A 20,439-nucleotide genomic window follows, 5' to 3' on the forward strand; every position below is an offset into this window, starting at 1 on the left:
TTTCACATTAATCATTTCTCTTAAACAAAACAACCATCACTCTCCATTTCTCTTCTGATTGAGATTTATGCAAAGAGCCACCCTGCTATCTCTTGTCCTTTCCTCCCTTTTACATTTTTCCTTGAATAAAAGGCACCATCAACCACTTCATTCTCCATCAAAACACCCCAAAACCAGAAAACGTCACTGTATGCACATCTTAAAGTGCATCTCATAATAATCACTCTGGTCATTATTAATGTTACTTCAATATAAATATAAATAAGTTTAAATATAATTTTTTATCTTTAAATTATATAATCATTTCATCTAAAACAGAGAAAGAGATTATATGATAAGAAATAGTCTGAGATCTTAAGAGATCCTAGTCTATGATCGAATATCCTTTGTCTATACGTGGTTAACGGATTAATATTATGTGATATCTTAGGAGTAAGTTGTTCTACCACTACAAATGTACAACTTGCTATAGTTTAACATCAATACATTTATTGGGATTGGTCAAGTCTAAAATTTATTTTTATGCTTATGTTTGATTTGAAAGTGAATTATATTATATGATATTTTTATAATTGCATAAAGTTATTTTTTTTTATAATATTAGCTTGTTCTTTTTTGTGTTTTTGTTGTATGGTTTGAAATTATCACTTGATAGATATGAATAGAAGAAGACGAGATTTTTTGAAACAAGTTCTAATAGGAGAAGGAGTAAACTCTTAATGATTTAGGATAATTAAGGTTTTATTTCTGAGTTATAATCTAGAAACTATAAATAAGTAAATAGGTTTGATTAGTATGAGTATGAAATTGAATTATAGTTATTTTGGATAATTATATGGATATTTTTATATACTTTTTTAATTGTTTATTTTAGTTTATTAATTTTGTAATATATTTTTTATAATATTTTATAGTATTTAAATGAAATGTTACAGAGAAAAATTATTTATTTTATAAAATTTTAATTTTAATAAATGAAGAGACCTAATTGAAAGTAAATTATACTTTGAAATACTAAAATGATGATCTTTCTAAAATAAAGTTTTTGGAGAACACTGACACCTGAAAAACTACATAATAAATATGATAAACCTAATTGAAAAAATAAAAATTGGATGCACAGTGACCCTTAGTGATCGGGCAGGTTTATATACAAGATTGAGTGAATGAGTAATGGATTAATTTGAACCAGAAACCAACCCAATATCTAGAAACATGAAAGTTATATTTTAATTATTATTTATTAGGACGTATTTTATGAAAAACATGATATCTGCCTCGGCATTAGAAAAAGGATGGTTGGATTGATAAGTGTGAGTTGTGGATTAGGTTAGGTGTCCAATGGCCCTTTCTGCGCTTTCTGTAACGTATTGGGTGCAGGAGCCCCCCACCGACCACTCAACCCATTCTTTCAACCCATGTTTATCTCTAATCCTTAACATTTCAATCTATCTAATTACATCCTTTTAAATATTAATTAAGATCATTTTCTAACTTATAATCCTTCTGATTTATTCGCACATAGATAATTTATTAGTTATTAGTATAGGTTATTTGTAGTTTAAGAAAAAAAAAACTCAATTCGACACATTGAGCAACATATTCCTAATGTGATTTGAACTTGTCATTGTAACATTGAAGGTACCGTCGTTAGTAGCCAAGGATCTATCAAATCAAACCTCTTCTAAATGGCTAACAAACTCTCTGGTCTAATTCCCTTCTATGTATTATTGTTAGTACACTGGATAAGTTCTCATGACTCACCCATTGTTATTTCTACTTCAACTAGCTTCAAAAAAAATATTTATAAAAATTTATTTTAATTTCAATTTAAATGTATTATTGTTGTAGATGTTTTTTTCTAAGAAACTTGTATAGTAGTTAACGAATTTTATTTGTTCTTGTCCAACTTAATCATAATGTATTATACTTATTTGCTTCCATATATATAACTTGTTTTTATTATATATTATGGCTTTTGAGACTTAAGTAAAGTTTAAATTTTATTTATATATTCATATAATTTGTGTTACTAATATTACTCTGTATTACAAGATTTTAAAATTAGTTTAAAATTAATTGGACCCTTGATCAGTATCTAAAATCTATGTCTCTGATTCAGTGATCAGTTTTACAAGCTTATTTTAAAAAACAGCATCCACAAGAAATGGAGAGAGTAACTCCCTTTGTCAAATGGTAACAGGGACCTAACATTTATATAGTCATCTCATAATAATTATTACCTTATTTATTCTTTTATTATAAAGAAAAATATAATTCAAAGGGTGTAATTCTTTTTTTATCTTTTAATTAGAAATATTCTTTTAAATAATATCATTTGGAAACATATTTCACACATTACTCTCATAACTAGTAAAAAACAAATACCATTCAAATATTATACTGGTCTTCCATTTTATTTTTAGATTCAAATATTATTTTTTATCTTTATCTATTAATTAAATTTTGATATTTTTAAAATAATAAAAAATATTTAATAGTTTAAATGCTGTAAATCTAAAAATATAATTTTTCTAAACTAAACAATTTTGAATAATATATGTTATATTTTGAAGATATTATTTGTCATCATTTTAATTATATAAAATATACATACAAAAATATGTTATAATAACTATAGCAAAATCTATGTATAAATTTAGTGTGGGAAATTTCTTTATCTGACTGTGACTTTGTCTTCTCCTCTCACGATCGTTCAATTATGCGGGACCATGTAATGCACTTTTTATATGTTCTCTCAATTTTCACCATTTTCTTTCGTAATTTATGCTCCACTCATGGAATATGTTCATAGAATGAGGAAGAATATGAGACAGGTTTCAGAATCATAGCACCATAAAGATTGACGTAGACATATATATAGAATTTGGTCCTATATACTTGTTGCCTCCATGATCACGAAAGTATGGATAATTGAGAAAAATATTAAAAAAAAAGTCATAACTTTGTTTTATTAAATATAAAAATTCATAAGTACGCATTCTACTTCTTTTGAGAACATAAGTATTTATTTAGAAGTAACAACTACTTACAAGAAGTAACACTTATTAAATTAATTAATAATTGAATATTAAATTAAGAGAAAAATTAAAGAAATGATTTTGTTAGGAAGAACTCAATTGCATGAATAAAGTATATGTACAAATTTGTACAGATTTTCATTAATAGGTTTTTAAGACCTTCTCATCTTTATAACTTGCCATCTTATTACAATACCTAAATAATTTAGGTACAACTCAGAGTTACAAACTAACATTGTAGTGGTTTAATAAATAAAAATAGTATTTATCTTTTATTTTAAAATGTCATCTTAGTACTTAATAACTAGGTAGATGTAATAAATGAGTGTGTAATATTACCCATTACCAGTCTCTTGCCTTAAACCTTCTTTGTTGTAAACACTTATAAAATTAAGTTAAATTACTTTCTTTTGAAACATGAGTAGAAGAATAGAAAATTGTTTGTAAGTTAAAATTAATTTATGGGTTTGATTTTATTATTAGATTACATTGTTTTATTATATAGGTTTTAACAGAACAAATTTCATTTTGTTACTTTTGTGTTTTGAAGATGTGTATTTAAAGATGGAGTCAAATATAGCACAGTAGAGAGTTATGATAGTTGGACCATATTACTGTGAAACCATGTTTCTCTGCAAACTATCTGTGTAGTATGAAATTCAACCTGAATTGATTAAAAAAAAAAGTAAGAATCAAAGGAAAAGAGAAGATGATAAGAAGACAGCGTTGCCTAAAGAGATTATGTCACGAGACATTTTTAAATTTCAAAGACTGAGAAAATGACAATCCCTTTTACAGAAGGAAAAACAAGAAGAGGTTGGTTTACATGCATGATAACTTTATTTCATGACAGTAGAAGTAAAGTGACCTCTCCATCATCTACAGTAAATTCAGCTCCAATCGTCACAACGTCACAGACTCTCCTTTTATCAGAATTTCTTCATCATTGGCCGTTTTTTTTCCTTCAAACAAAGACCTAAATGAAAAGGAACTTTTCACTGCCAATAACTTTTTTCGAAGCGTTTCGTTTGCTAAAACCACCTCCAGCTCATCTTTTCAATTTGGTCCCGCTGGATCTTTTTCTAAACTTTATTAAATTTCCCTCCCAAACATTTTTCTTGCAAATGAAATTTTAAAGATCATTGAAGAAAAAAAATAAAAATAGGTAAGAGGTAAATATGTTCCATATAAACTAATGTGTTAGTGTGCTTGGATCATGGTATCATTTATGTGGTTCTTCTTAAAAGTTTCAAGGTTTAATTTGTAATTTAATTTTTATATTTAAACTTTTAATATGCTTTTACTTTTCTTTTTGTTTTGATTCAATTGAGTTTTTTATTTTTTAAAAAGATTCAATGGAATTTTTATTTAAAAAGACTCACGTTCTGTTCATTTGGGTAGAATTAACTATTCATGTAAATTGGAAAAGATGAATTTGAGATTTTATTTGTGTTCACATGAACAAATTCAGAAGTAAGGTGATGATTTGCGGGATGCACTTCTTTCTCAATCTGCAGGGAGTGTTGTGTTGTTGGGAGTTTTGTGTATTTTGCATAGGCGTTGCAAGACAAGCTAAGGATAGTAGGATTTCAGTGTGGTGGAGAGAGTCTTCGTCAGAGCTGTTTGCGGTGAGTGTTGTGGTTCATGAATCATATTAGTTGCATGATGCAGGTTGCAGGGGAGCTGACATCATTCATGATAGTCAAAATAACGTTGAGGTTGAGCTGAGAAAGCACATGGTGTCGTCAAAATAGGATGAAGGTTGGGATCACAACATCAAGGGTTGGAGGTTCACGATGAAGATGAAGGAATTCAATTGAAGAGTAACCAATTGTAGGGTGAGGTGGAATCGATTCCACCAAGTGCTTGTACAAAACTCGTAACCGGTTATGATGCTTGGAGCAATTGATTCCACACATTCTTAATCAATTCCATGAGACTTGAACTTGTAAATGATGGACGAATAGGGTGAGTGGTGTGTTGATGCCCTCTCACCCCATTCTTTTTCTTACAATTGTTACATGTTGTAAGCATCGTAAAAGGAAGGTAGATGTGTTGTGTTGGTGGTGACTTTTGATCTTGGTTGCATCATGGCCATTACAAAGGCAGAGTTGACGTGAACTTAATGTAGTGGTCGTGAATTTTAATGCGTGTTACATTCTCAAAGGCAAGGTAAAGGTCCTCTATGTGTTCTCGTGCTCATGGTGACTTTGGATATGGTGTGGTTGGGGTAGGATGGACAAGATGGTTGTTTGTGGAGGTGGTGAAGGTTAGTAACATTTTTTTTCCTAGAGCTGAAGTTTGGTTTTCATTTGGTTTTGTATGAAATTTGGTGTTTTGTGTAGATGTTGGACCACTTTAGGGGTCAGTGATAGTGTTGCCAAAATCTCCTTGTTTGGAGGTGGTTTGTGTGGTTCTTTTGTGCTTGGTTGGTAATTTTGTTCTACGATCATATGGTGAATTTTCCTAGTTTTGATTTGTACTTCATTGATGGTTGGGGTTTGTGGTTTGTGTTTGGAAGCTTTGTGTTTGTTTCTTTATGTTATGTCCCTCTTTACTTTTTCTATTACTACAAAAGTCTTGAAGAGGTAAAGTTTGCGTATATGTAATGGTCACTTATTATATGTATGATGAAGAATGCATGTTTTGTTTAGTTAATAATTGATTGTTTAGTTAATAATTGTATGAAATGCATTGTTATTGTAAATATTGAAGTGAATTTGTGTTGTTTAGTGGTCATAATTTTCAAATTATGATGTATGGAGTTGTATTTGTATTTACAAAATGATTATTTAAAGAAATGAAATACTTGTGGTGTTTTCTAGAAAAGCGAATTGAAAATATGTTCATCTTTATTTGTATTAAAGAGTAGTGTTTTTATTTATAGTAGACAATATAAATGGAACAAGAATTAGATGTGTCATATTTGGAAAATGAAGATAGTTGATGATATGGTGGGTATGAACTTCAATATAGTAACACACTTACACTGTCAGTGTGTTCATTGGGTTTTTTTTATTGTTAGTGACTAATTAGCGGTATATGTATAATATTGTAGGAAAGTATTATCTTGGTGATACTAGATTTATATTGAAAAGAACAATTATGACTTCATATAGAGGTGTAAAATATCACCTTAAAGAATTTAGATGCAGAGGATCACAAAATCCACGCGAACTCTTTAACCATCATCATTCATTGTTGGAAAATGTCATTGAAAGAAGTCTAAAAATAATTGGTTGTTTGAACATTAATGACAAACTTCTTCATTAGGTAATTTTGAAAAATTGTTGTTAGAAGATATCTTTATGATATGGGTGCTCAAAAATAACATGTATATCAATTGGCCTCATCATATCATGTAACATATGTTTAAATGCAAGGCTGGTAACACATCTCTAGCATATGGTGTATTGATTACCTAAATTATGCAATACATTGGTGTATATCTTTTTTTCAACGGAAGAACTCAAATTGGATTCAAACAACATTTTTCTACCAATTCTTTGAAGAAGATCATTTTTTTGGATGTCAATGGTGTATGGCAACACGACCTTCGTGTTAATGAAGATGAATGACAACCACAAGATCAAAGTCCTGACCCTATTGTAGGAAGTCAACATCCTGATTATCCTCTCTATCCTTCAAATTCTAACATGATGACTCAAATGTAGAAGGAGGTTCAAGACTTGCAAAACAAAATGCAATGTATGAAACAAATGCAAGAATGTGTTCAGCGAATTAAAGATAACTTAGATAACTTATCTTTGAACATATAGCGATAATTAAGTCAATTTCAATGTAAATTTAATTCTACACAAATTAAAGGATTAAGAGATTTTTAATTGCATAATTGTATTACATCAGCTTATCTATTCAGTTCATTATATTACATGAGCTTATCTCTTCGCTTTATTATATTATATCAACTTTAATTAAATTTTATTACACAAAACTTCTTAAGCTTTTTTTATTGAGATTGAAACTTATTAAGCTTCAAATCATGAGTTCAAGAATGATTGACGAAATGGTAAAAAACAAATATTGAAACAAGAAGATTGTTTGCCATTAAACGTGGAAATGCAGTCATGAAACGTCGAAATGCCATGCTTACAACCACAAACAATCAAATTACTGAAACTCATTCATCTCAACACATCATAACCAAATTAATAACTTAGAATAATGAACATTCAAAACAACAACTTATCCAAATGATGCTTCGATTTTCTGTCTTCACATCATCTTATACACGATGTATAATAAGGATGTCAACATAGTATTATTTTAATAGATTGCTTATATACTTAGAAAAAATCTTCATTATAAATTATGATAATTATATAATCTTCATTATAAATTATGATAAATATAATTGTAGCTTGTTATATTCCATATAATATTTTAACTTTAAAAAGGTGAAATAGAAATGAATGTTTAACATTAAAAGGATGTAATTTTTACTATTTTCAATAATCATTATCAAGTTTTAATTATAAAGTTTTTGTTCATCAACTTAAACAATTTTTTCATCTTATATCACTTAAGGTTATTTTCAGTTGATATAAATTAGAGTATTTTCTAGTCACTGTTAATCAAAGTTATTTATTTGTAAAAGCAAATGAAATTCAAATTATTATTTTACCAATATTAGTTATGATCTCCTCAATCAACATTACTATTACTACTCTTCAACAGCATGAGTTTGTTATTTATAATACTGAGATTATTTTTTAACCAATATAACTCGTGGTTTTTAAGTAAATATTAATAATAAAAAGTTAATGTTATTTCTTGTCAACAAAACCTAATTTTGAGACATGTTACCTATATTTATTTCATTTATATTTTTTTCAATTCAATTTTTTATAGATGTTTGTAGAGATTTTTTTTTCCAATCAAGAATTGTTTTCCTTTGTTGATGATAGCTAAAACCTATTACAAATAATAATCAAGACATAAACTTAATCAACATCAATTTAAAAACATTACCAATTTATATGTCTTAATTATTAAATATTATTTAATGTTCGGATAAGTATCCATATGACAACTTATTTAAAAAATAAATAAATTGTTTCATTAAAAAGTATTTAAAAAGAAAAACACTTAATATTATGAGAATTTCTATATTAATATGTTAGAAATGATAATTAAATTTCTTAATAACATTATTAATTTTCACTACCATTAAACCATTTCCAACATGTTCTGACTCAGCAAAATAATTAATGTAGTATGATAAATTGATGGAAGGTAAAACTAAATCTTTGAGGGTTTAATATATTAAAAGGAAATATTTTATACTAAAGCAACTAAAATAACATAAAATAAAAATCATGTGAGAAAAGAAAATTATATTTTAAGTATTTTATGTAAAAAAATTAAGTCTGAAATGATATAAAAAATTTAACCTTAACAATAAAGGGGGGAAGAGTGTTATATTTTAGGGCTTAAAAGAAATAGATGAAAAAAATAGAAATTAAAAATATGATTTTGTTTGTATTAATTTAGAACAACATGGCAGTTATTACACTGGTGATATATTTAAATTTATGGTGGGCCACTGTTGGTAAAGGAAGGCCCAGGTGATACCCAGTGCCACACACATACCATCTGCTCTGCTACTTCTTTTCCCAATCTAACAAACCCCTTATAAATATTCACCCTCTCTCCCTTCTTCCCTTCTCTCCTCACTCACTCACTCATTCAACTCTCACTAAACTCACCCACTCATTCTTACAATTGCTTCTCTTCTCTCCACCACCATGCCTTCTTCCACTCCTCTATCATCCACATGTACTGCAACCACCGCCGCCACCACCGCCGCCGCGGCTTTGTACTTCAATACCACTGACAACTGTGAGGTGTCAAAGAAAGAAGGCACTTCCTCCACCACTTCCCCTCTCATCAAGAATTCCACCACTCAGAGGAAGTGTGCTTTTGCAAGAAAGTGTGCAAGGCTGGTCAAAGAACAAAGGGCTCGCTTCTACATCATGAGACGCTGTGTCATAATGCTTATATGCTGGCATGAGTACAGTGATTCATGAACACAACAAAATGTTCCATCACAAAAAAGATCTACCAAGTTCCAAAAAAAATTCTCTTCTTCTTTCTTCTTTCTTCTTTTCTTCCTCCATCTCTCTTCTCTTTGTATGAGATCCTTTTGTTGGACATGAACTTTTTCTTCGAGTCAACTGTACATAGAAATTTCAGTTTTTCTTCTTTTCTTTTGCTTGTGAGCTAGAATTGTTGATCATGGTTTTTTCTTAGGGGGTTTGAACCTCTGTCAAACTATGTTCATCTTCATGGTGGTGTTGCTTTGAAGTTTAATTTGATATCTACCTGAAATAGGGCACATGTATATGGTAAATTAGAATTGAGAAATTAACTGAAATATATTTTGAATAATACATATAACTTATTTTTTTTATAAATTTCTAGGAATTTTTGTTCTTAGGAATTGAAGAAGAAGAAGTGATGGGTGTTTGAGATCTAAAATCTGAGAGTGAGAGATTTCTTTGAAGCATTGCAGGCTGATGAGGTGAGCTGAGGTGTGTGCTAGGCTTTGTGTAGATCTGTTGTGTGCTTAGGATGACGCAACGCCATACTTTCTATAATCATTTTAATTAATTTTTTTTTAACATGGTCTCACCGCTGTTAATAACTAATTGTCTACCATATAGATTAAATTTTTAATAAAAAATTATCTTCTGGAAAATTATGATAGAAACATGCTAATATTTTTTTCCCTATATTGTCTCAATATTTTTCTTTAATTATCATTTAGATTAAAATTAATATGTCCACAGTAGATATAAACATCTTTTGGAACAAGGAAAGGGGCAAGCAACAAAGATGCCGTTTCCTCGGTCAAAGGTATGCACTAACTTTGGTGCTAAATATTATTATTATTATGGTGTTTACGAGACAAATTAAAACAATTTTTTAAGGTCTTTATTACTATGAGATCTTTTTGTTTAAATCACATATCTATATCTTCTCTGTTGAAAAAGGTAGATATTTCTCGTCTTGATATAAATAAAGTATTGTAAAATAAATTACTTACTTTTTGTAATCAAATCAATATTCAGTTTAGTAACTTTTGTCATGTTTGTGAGAATTCTTGAACTTTTCAAATCTTAAATGCATTTTTTCTTAATTTTATAAATATAATTAATTTGATATTTTATATTGAACAACAAGAAAATTTAAAATTAAAACGATCAATTTGATAAAAAGAAGACAAGAGTAAAAAAAAAATCACGTCTTCCATTTTGGATATTAGAGTGGAAATTTATTGAAAAAATACACATTTACTTCTCTTAAATTGTGGTTATTTATATTTTATTTAGTTTGTTGGTTAGACATTCATATTTTATGTACTTCTAATAAATAACATTAACGTATTCATAAACTTTAACTATTTCTTTTAAAAATATTTTATTGATGTAAACTTTAATAAAAAAAAATTATATAAAGATATTTTAAAAATTAATAAAACTATTTTCTATAAATAAATGAATTTTACTATAAATATAAAAAACCGGAATGTTGTTTATTAAAAATGTAAAAGTAATATATATTATTTAAAAATAAGTGTTTATCGAGAAAGAAATAAATGTATTTATTTTTATGTAATATTTGGTATAGAAATTATCAACCTTTTTTTTTAAATACTATCGGTGGGTGACACAATATATTATTTTGAAGAAACTCCCAGCTCCCAAGGCAATTTTTTAAATCTTTTGTAGAATGACAAAATTGTCCTGTGAGAAAGATGCTTTTGAACTTTTTAACAAGCAGATGCAGTTTGGACAAAAAAAAACTTGTGAAGGGGCATTGCTGGAATATGGTCCACTGCATGTTCCTATAGTTAAATACAACAGGATTGATTAATTAATCAAGATATGAGTGAAATTTTGGAAGAGTAATTAGGATGCAATTGAAGGGTAGTATTGTCCATGAAAGAAATTATTTACAGCTGGGTTTGCTGTTGTTTACACAGTGGGAGTGAAGTTGCAGAACCGGTATCAGAACCTGACTCTGCGAAAAAAACAAAAGAAATTATGTTAAATAAATAATATACTTTTTTTTATTTTCAAAGATCGTGTAAAGATTATTTAACTTATGAGGGTGATATTGTCGTTGGGAATGATAACTAAACTTTTTTTGGAAGAAAAATAACCATTTACTTGGCTACTAATAGTAAAAAAGATGTCTACAAAAGGTTGAAAAATAAAATAAAAAATATTTGTTTATAATAATAATAATAATAATATTATTATTATTATTATTTTATGACTTTGGGAATGGCAGGCTGGCACAGACGCTGACAATGGCATCGCAGGGCGAGAGAGCAACACATGGACTTTTAGTCGTTCAGACACAAGTTAACTTCAATTTAGGTATTTTTATAAATAAATTAATTTTAAATTGTCTGTTTCTTAACATCGCCATCAACTATTGCTAGAGATATAAGTAGGAATAAAAAGTAGCGTATTTACTGAAATAAGTTATCTTAAAATAATTAGAAACATTTTTTATTAAGAAGGTTAAGTTTTAGGTTAATTATAAAAGAATTTTAGTTGCTTTATGAAATAAACAAAAGACTATTAATTTTAAAATAGATTCTACTTGTTACAATTATAAATTGATTTAGTTAAATAAATATTCATGATATTATAATATATATATATATATATATATATATATTATAGTATATTTATTAGAATACTTTAGGACTATCTATTTATTAGAAAACTCAAGTTATAGTATTTAAATTCATTAACTTATAATTGCTTGAAGAATGTACAAACTTGAACACTGCATGTCAATTTCCTTTTTATGAAATTTAAAACATGAACTTCATTATCTCCATGATAAAAATATATTTATGTATAAAATGAAAGAACTGACTTCATTTAAAACTTAATAAATGATTTTTTTGTGAAAAAAGGGTTAATTGAATTTTACTTGATTATAATAATTCTGAAAGATTGGTAGTCTAAAAAATTCTTCAAAAAGAATAAGTCAAGGCAAAATTTTAGATCAATTTTATATTTCAAATTGAAAAATTTTAAATTATCCATGAACTTTGTTCTTTAAGTGAATGAAAAAAAAATGAAAGTTTAAAATTTTATGTTTGATGTTTCTCTGCGTATACATACTGATTGAATATTTCAAATGTGAGGGAAATATTGAATTGTGATACTGATTCCTTTACATATAAAATATGTTATCTTTGATGATACTTTCTTTTCGTGTTAGTTTGATATAATGAGTCATAGTTTTTTTAAGTGGTATTAGTTTATTATATGCCATCATGCACGGTACCAATTTGGATAATTTTATGCATGTTTTGAATATTTTCTCTAATTACATTATCCTTCTTCTCATTTTTTTTAGGTTTGGTCAATTCGTGTCCATAGAAATGGTCAAGATTACATGTTTTGTAGTCAAAAGGAAGATTTACCTTTTTTCTCAAAAACCCTCTTTTGATGAAAATTGTGTGCAAACACATGAACATGACTCTCAGAATCTTAAATTAAGTTGGGATGTTAATGATTGGGATTTGGTTTGGCGTGGAAGACTGTTACCAATACAAGAAAGTGGGAAAAGAAGAAAAGGAAAATGGTTCATGCTGGAAGGGCCCGAAATCCAATACATGATCAAGAAAAGGTAAAAACATAATCATCTGATATCTCAATCCACTCCTATATATTAGGTTAGAAAATAGGTTATTTCTAAAATCTTAAATTTGATTTGGACCGCTACTTATAGTTGACTTATACTAATCTTAGACAAGTAAAATAATATAAAATAGTTAAAGAAAATATTATAGAAAGGACAGGAAGATGTTATTTATTATAAAGCTTACAGAAAGAAAAACATAGCTTTATAAAGAAAGTAAAGTGTATATCATTTAGTTATTTTCAAATTAATCATTTTAATCTTCTGCAAAGTGATGATAAATTACTTCTGTAATTTAATTATTTTTTATAAGTAGGTGAAAAACCTTGACATGATGTATGAGCTTTCAATGAATAAGAACATAAAGTTGGAACACATGGTATTGTTGTTCCCTTCTTGTTGTATCTCTCTTCAGTTTTTTTAATGTAATTATGACCTTTTGATCAAGTTGCTAGAGAACATAGAGTTTGAATCCATGAAATGTGATTTTAGTATTTTTATTTTTATATATAAATATGATTGTAATCTATATTAAGGAAGGAAAAAAATCAAACTCTATCAACTATCATTATCTTTTGTCCCCTGTTTGAACCATCTTTGTCTAGTTTGTTTTTATATATCCAACATGTACCCATCTACATAATGGCATCTCGTAACCTCTAAAATTGATAGTTCATTCTTCATAATTGTTGAACAGTCCTCTCTCCCCATTTTTTTTACATAGGAAACTTTGTAATTATCAATCAATTGTTGTTTTCCTTATTTGTTTGTGAATCCACTTTACAAGGATTTTTGTTTCTCATATGGAATATATTTTACTTTCTACAAACATCCAAATTTTCTCTTGTTATCTCTTAAAGGGAAATTAATTATTTTTAAAGTTGTATATTTAAATTATATCTTTCTTTTAAAACATTTTTATATTTTATTTTCTTCCAAAAACATATACAGGTAATAAAATTATACAAATAAATTTTCTTAAATATATTTTTCTTTATTAAACCTAGGTTAAGTTTTTGTAACATTCAATATATTTTAATGATTCATTTTAAAGTCTAATAGAAAATTAAGTCTCTGAATAGAAGTTAGATGTTTATTTATAAATTTATTCTATAATTATAGTTTTAAAAACTTTTCTCCATTTAAATGTTCTCTAACTCTAAACGAGTATGTAACCAGTAAAATTTTTGCTAGATTAATTGAGATTTTTTCTTAAGTAGATTAATAGTGGAATGAGTTAAAGGGGGGAACTTGTTTTTTATCCCTATGGTGTTTTAAATTTCTTTTCTTTTGTTTTTCTTAAATGTATGATTAAAAAGAGACGTTACTGGTATATGATTTATCCAAACTGGGAAACCTAAAAAGGACTTTAAGATGATTATTGGATAAAAAAAAACTTTTCGATCCATGTATATGAATTAGTATTGATATAATTGTTATTGTAAGAATAAGTTTTGTATTGCTATTTTATATTATTTATGAGCACAAGCAGGATTGTTGTGGATAAACGAAATCTACGAATATTTATGTGCTCTTGTTGTTTTAGGTATTTTAGGATTGGAAAATATCTCTTTAACAATTTTTTTTTAACAAAAACTTTTTTACAACAACAACATATGTGCTAGTTTGTGATTGATCCGTTTCAAATATACGAACCAATAAAACAGTGACACATAGTCTATTGTCAAAAAAATTGTTAAAATAAAATGGTTCTTTAGGATTAACCTTATTTAAGTGACGTGTTGTTATTTAGACAAGACCTAGACAATATACATAATTTTATTGATCAGCTTAAGTCCTTCAAGCAGCAAGACATATATGCAATTGGTGACTCGAATAAGAGAGATATTGAAATGATTCTCTCTCTTTTAGAAGTATATCACTAAAAGGTTGGACAATACAATTAAGTGATATAGTTTGTGACTCAAACACAGTTGATTATGAATAATTAAGTGTAGTGTAAGAAAATGTGCATGTGTTTTCTTGATGTATGGTAGTTTATAATAGATGTCATAGACGCTTGGAGGTTCAAGTGTCTTAAGACAATGGATGAGTCTTTTGATCTTGTTGGAATATTTTCAACTAGAAATTTATTGTTAAGCTTCAATGTTACAGAGGACTTTGGCCCCAACTTTTTTCAATATAATAAATTAATATATAAAAATTATAATTTATTTTAATTTTAGTATATTTTGTGTATGTGATATCTCTAAATATTTTGTATTCTTTTTTACAGTTCTAAATATTTACTTAAGATCCATATATATATATATATATATATATATATATATATATATATATATATATATATATATATATATATAATAAAAGTGGGTTTAAGTGTAAGGTTCGCTTAAGCAACATGATTATTACTATATATCAAGTGGCAGTCTAAAGAGGTAAATTCAATTAAAACTAACATAATATATTTAGTGGAAAAAAATCAATGAAAAAATGACACTTAGAACTAATATTATTGTTGTTAAATTATGACATTTTTAAGTATCACTATTATAATTAATTCTCATAAATTACGTCATTATCAGGTGTTGTAATTTAATTATTTAATTTTGTTTTCACATGTATCTATACTTTCATAATCCAATAAAATTGACTTTTGATTATAATGTAAAATATATAAAAAAAATATAACACTATAAAAAAGAAATTAACAAAGTAAAGTGTTTCATTCATGTCAACATAATATAATTACACAAAAGTATCAAAGTACCAAAATATTCAAAGATCTAAAAAAAAGAAGGTAACATTAGAATAATTGCTCAAAATGCATTAAGGACTGTAGTATAAGAGAAAGTAGAAACATATCAAGAAAAGCCATTAAGAATTCAATAAGATAACTAGATTGTGCCCTTGAAAATGATCATTGGTGAATTAAAAGCTGAGAAGATACATGAGAAAGAAACTAATAAACTATATAGCCTTAACAGTGTTGAAGAGTAAAAAACTATGACACTCACTTTTAGATATTTTCTCTATTTTAAATTTAGCAAGGATTATATAAATTCGCAAAATCTTCAACCTCAGTTCGAAATTTTCACGATTAGTTACTAAAGGAACCATTTACACCCTCAAGGCTCTCTCCCAAAGACCAACTTGATGAGGTTAAACTTGGGTTCTGATTTTTATGTTGATTAGACTTAAGCCTCAAAATGTTCAACATCACACAATATCAAGTTTTAAAAGATTTATCCAACTCTGTCATCTATTGACAAGTGTACCAAGTCATTTATAGTACAATCAAATTACGGTTATCATATTCATAGAGATTTAGCAAGCATATTAGTAGTTATTTTTAGATTTTTGTATGTAGAAAATATTGATAGTAGTATATATTATATAGATTGAGTGAAGTAAAAACTATGAGTAGATTTCATCTCATCCTCTTATTGTATCTTTGTTGATGTTTTCTATGTATTTATGTAAATCATTCATTATCCTAGGGTCGATTTTTAAATGTAACTCTAGGTCTATTTCTAGCACTTAAGCTTTTAAGATCATCAAACTTCAGTATGATTTCTTGGTGACTGCTTGAATGAATTACTTGAATTAAGATCATAACTTTATACCAACTAGAGCTTTAGATTTATTTCTAGCGTATAAAAGTAGGAGGAAAATTAGTTGGGCTATAATTTGAAACTAGTTCTCACTCAATCCTAAGCCAATGAAATAAGATGAGTAATCAGTTCATCCAATAATAAGCGCAAACTAATTCACAAACAAATTGAATGAAAGCATAGATAAGTATTCAAGAAGTAAAAGCATAGAAGATTAAAATTTATTACACTTAACCTCGACACGAAAGATTTTAGCTACTCATAGAATATTGTAATACAATTCCAACAACATTTAGACATAAGATTTACAATAAAAGCATCTGTCTCGAGCTTCACAAGCTTATTCCTACTTTACTACTACATATTTGATCATTCACTCAAACAAAGACATAAAGTCTATATTTATAAAATGTTCATGATGGTGTTTAACTCCAGCTTTGACACTTAAGCAGTAGAGATTTTATTCTAGATCTTTTCAAAACTCCTTTCGTAAGGCTTAAGCTACTCATTTTGAGCTTAAGTTGTAAAAGTTACAATTCAGATCTTTCAAGAGGTGGGTGTTTAACGTTCCTCCTCCTAATAGTTTGCTCTTATGGCTTAAGCCATGTAGCTCTCTCTAACATATCAAAGTTCAATTATAATAAAAATTTCTTAACATATACAAAATTAAATTGATTAAAAGGATAAAATTGATAAAATATTTTTGAAAATTTATTATACAGTTGAAGTTATCTTTATTATAATAATCATCAGGCATATATTGCTATTACTGGCAATACATCAATCCAAGGTAAATTTCTCAACAAGTGCTGGTAGGAAAAGAAAATGAAAAATGAATCAAACTTATGCACTATAATATTTTTGAAAGCTCCAGTATTTATCTTCTCGAAAAGTTGAAGTGCATAACTTGATTTTAACTTGCGGGGAAAGTTTTAATTTTATTACCTCCTATTTTCTTCTCTTATAAGTGTTTTTGAAAACTTTATCCAAACTGGGACAGTCCTCTAAGATCAGATAAAACTTCAAAGTAACAATATGAGACATTCCTAAGAAACAATGATCTTGTGAGATCCATTTTTTGCTATCCCTACTTTCAATAATCAATGTATCAACACATGAATCCCAACCAAACAATAAAATCATAAATGTGGGTTTTTATTTTTATAATAATAGGTAAATTTGTCTTATATATTACGAGAATGTATATATTTTAAAAAATATATGAAAATAGATAAATTGTGTATCTCTTAACAATTTCATATAAATAAGTCGAATACTCTCTAGACAACTTCAACTCTACTACATCTAAAAAGTTGAAGTCATACACTTTTTAGATGACTGCAACGCATTATAATCTATTATGATGTATGATAACCGCCGATTACGATTGAAGTCGTTGGAATGCAAATATAAATTTCAATTTCTAATGATTATAATCAATTACGGGGATTTTATTCATGTTACTTGCTAATGTAATCAGATAAATTCTTTGTAAAAAGCATAATTGTAAAGGACAGCCACTATAAATTATATACTACTTTCTATCATTTTCTCACCTTATTAAATATATTGCATTAATGTCAATCACAACTAATCATATCAAATCATTTTCCAAGTATATATATTCTTTTCAAAAAAAATTAAACACAATCCACTACACGACTCTTTTATGGAAAAAATATATATTAATATATAGAAGTATTTGATATATTCCAATTCATACTTATATATTAAAATTTATTTTAAAACAAAAATAATTATCCACCATTCGATTGAAATGATCCATGAAAAAGTCAAGTTAAACTTTACATAAATAAATTAATAGCTTTTAAGTATAGAAATAATTACGAAATCATTAAACTTTATTTAATTTAAAGGATTCAATAACCGATAATGTTTAATAATTGATATGATGGTTATCATCCTATATTATGTCAAATCCCTAATTTTAAATATATAATTATATTTATAATTAATAACATTAGTTAACTAATATATATATATATATATATATATATAAGAGATAAATAGATAAATTAACAATACTTATCAATTCTACCACTTTCTTACTTTTATTCTTATTAAAATAAAAAACTGTTAGTGTTTTACATTGTTTTGATAAATAAATAATTGGTTATAAAAGCCTATGTTATAAAAAAATAACATATTATTTAGAATAGATAGGATAAAGTTGTTATACTTATTAATACCTATTAAATTATACATAATATTATACTGTATTATTATTTTGTTATATTTTATCATTCAATATAAATTTGACTACAATAAGTATATACGTCAAACATTAAAATTATTATTTTTCTTTATATCAATTATGTTTAATTTTCTTTTTAAAAAATATATATAGTTGGGAAATGGTTTCATATAATTAGTTGTAATTGGTGGAATGCTATACATTTAATAAGGTGAGAGAATAATAGAAAGTAACATATAATTTATACTGGAGAGAGAACTAAAAGTCTATCTTTTACACTTATGCATTGTACAAAGAAGTTATAATCGGTGCGATTCAGTATATTTAATAAGCTGAGAAAATGATGGAAAATGGGAAGAGAATTAATACTCTACCTTTTACACTTTTGCCTTTTATAAAGAAATTTACTTGGTAATTAATTACTGGAAATTTATAATGGATTACAGTGGTAGATAATACGAATAAAATTAATTGATAATCAATTACAAATATTATGTAGTAGATTTTAGTCATTAGAAATAGAAAGTCGTCTTGCACCTCAACAACTTCAGCATAACGTAATTCATTATAATGCATTGAAGTCGTTTAGAGGTGTACGACTTCTGCAGTGATTCTTACATCTATTGAAACGAATCATGGTAGAGCTAAATAAAGTAGCGCGAGATAGGGTTTGGTGTTCATGACTGGATTTCTTCTTTCTTTGCAGGTTTGCTAGCGCTGTTATGGTGTGCTTCACTGTCAAAAATAAAAGAAAATTTTAAAACCTTAAAAGAAAAAAGAAGGAGGAGAGAGGAGGAAGAAGATGAACCAAATTACAAAATTTATCAACGGATCCCACGATAGAAAAATTCGTCAGTAATTATCGATAGATTTTTCTGTATTTATTGATGAATTTTTTCGTCAATAATTACTAACAATATTGTTTTGTATTTATCGAAATATTTTTTTATCAAAATATTTTTTTATCAATAATTACTAATGAATTTAAGATTTCATCGGTAAATATTATCAATTGTATTATTATCGATGAATTTAGGCTTGTTTGTAACCTGTTAAGAAAAAGTCATTACTAACGAATTTTTAACGTTTTCAATAAATTTTGATCATGGTAATACTTTTTTTTCTTGTGAAAGAAAATAAATGCATGGACAAATAAAAGAAACTTTATTAAACAATTTTATATTCTCTCGTTAAAAACAAATCCTCAAAATAAAATGAGTTTTTTTTGGAGCGGGATGCAGTTAGAGAATCACAATTAGCTTAGTAAAATTACATTGGACAATTAGCTTAGTAAAAATTACATAGGTCGATTAGCTTAGTAAAACTTACATAGGTAGAATATAGACATTTTTTATTTTTAAAGATTTATTAAGTGAATATCAATTCATTAATTAAAATTTATAATGCTTTAACTTGTAACTTATAAATGTTTTCTCTGTGAAAATTTGGCTATTTATGAAGAAAAAAGAGTAAAAGATAAAAAAAGATTAAAAAATTGAAGTAGAAGATTAAAAAATTGAAGTAGAAGATAATTTTGTATATGTTGTAGAACAACCATAAAAGATCTTTTCTTATTTACTTTCATCAATTAACTTCTATAAATAGTTTAAGAAAATTGTTAGTTGGAGTGAAATATAATTAAATTATACTTTTTAAGTATTTTTTTTAAATACATGCGTTTGACTTTCGGTAATTTATGTTATTGATCCATTCATATTTGAATGTTTGTTATTTTTTTATGATATCTTGATTTTATATTTTAAAAATTAATTAGAAAATGATCATTGATTTTGATTTAAAATAGATTAATCAATGAATCATATTGATAAAACTGAAATTTAACTTATTAACTATTATTATAATGTATGATAGTCTGATTAGTCACAAATTAAACGATCAATTATTAGCTAGATGT

The 20,439-nt window shown here is 26.8% G+C and overlaps 1 pseudogene; it reads left to right on the plus strand.

The window, feature by feature from the left end:
* The first annotated feature begins 8,712 nt into the window (after positions 1-8,712).
* Positions 8,713-9,461, plus strand: LOC148198167 (small polypeptide DEVIL 11 pseudogene; annotated as a pseudogene).
* The last annotated feature ends 10,978 nt before the right edge of the window (positions 9,462-20,439 follow it).

The sequence above is a fragment of the Vigna umbellata genome, chromosome 5 (genome assembly GCF_029865625.1).
Source record: "Vigna umbellata cultivar VRB3 chromosome 5, Vumbellata_1.0, whole genome shotgun sequence".
NCBI classification, from domain to species: Eukaryota; Viridiplantae; Streptophyta; class Magnoliopsida; order Fabales; family Fabaceae; genus Vigna; species Vigna umbellata.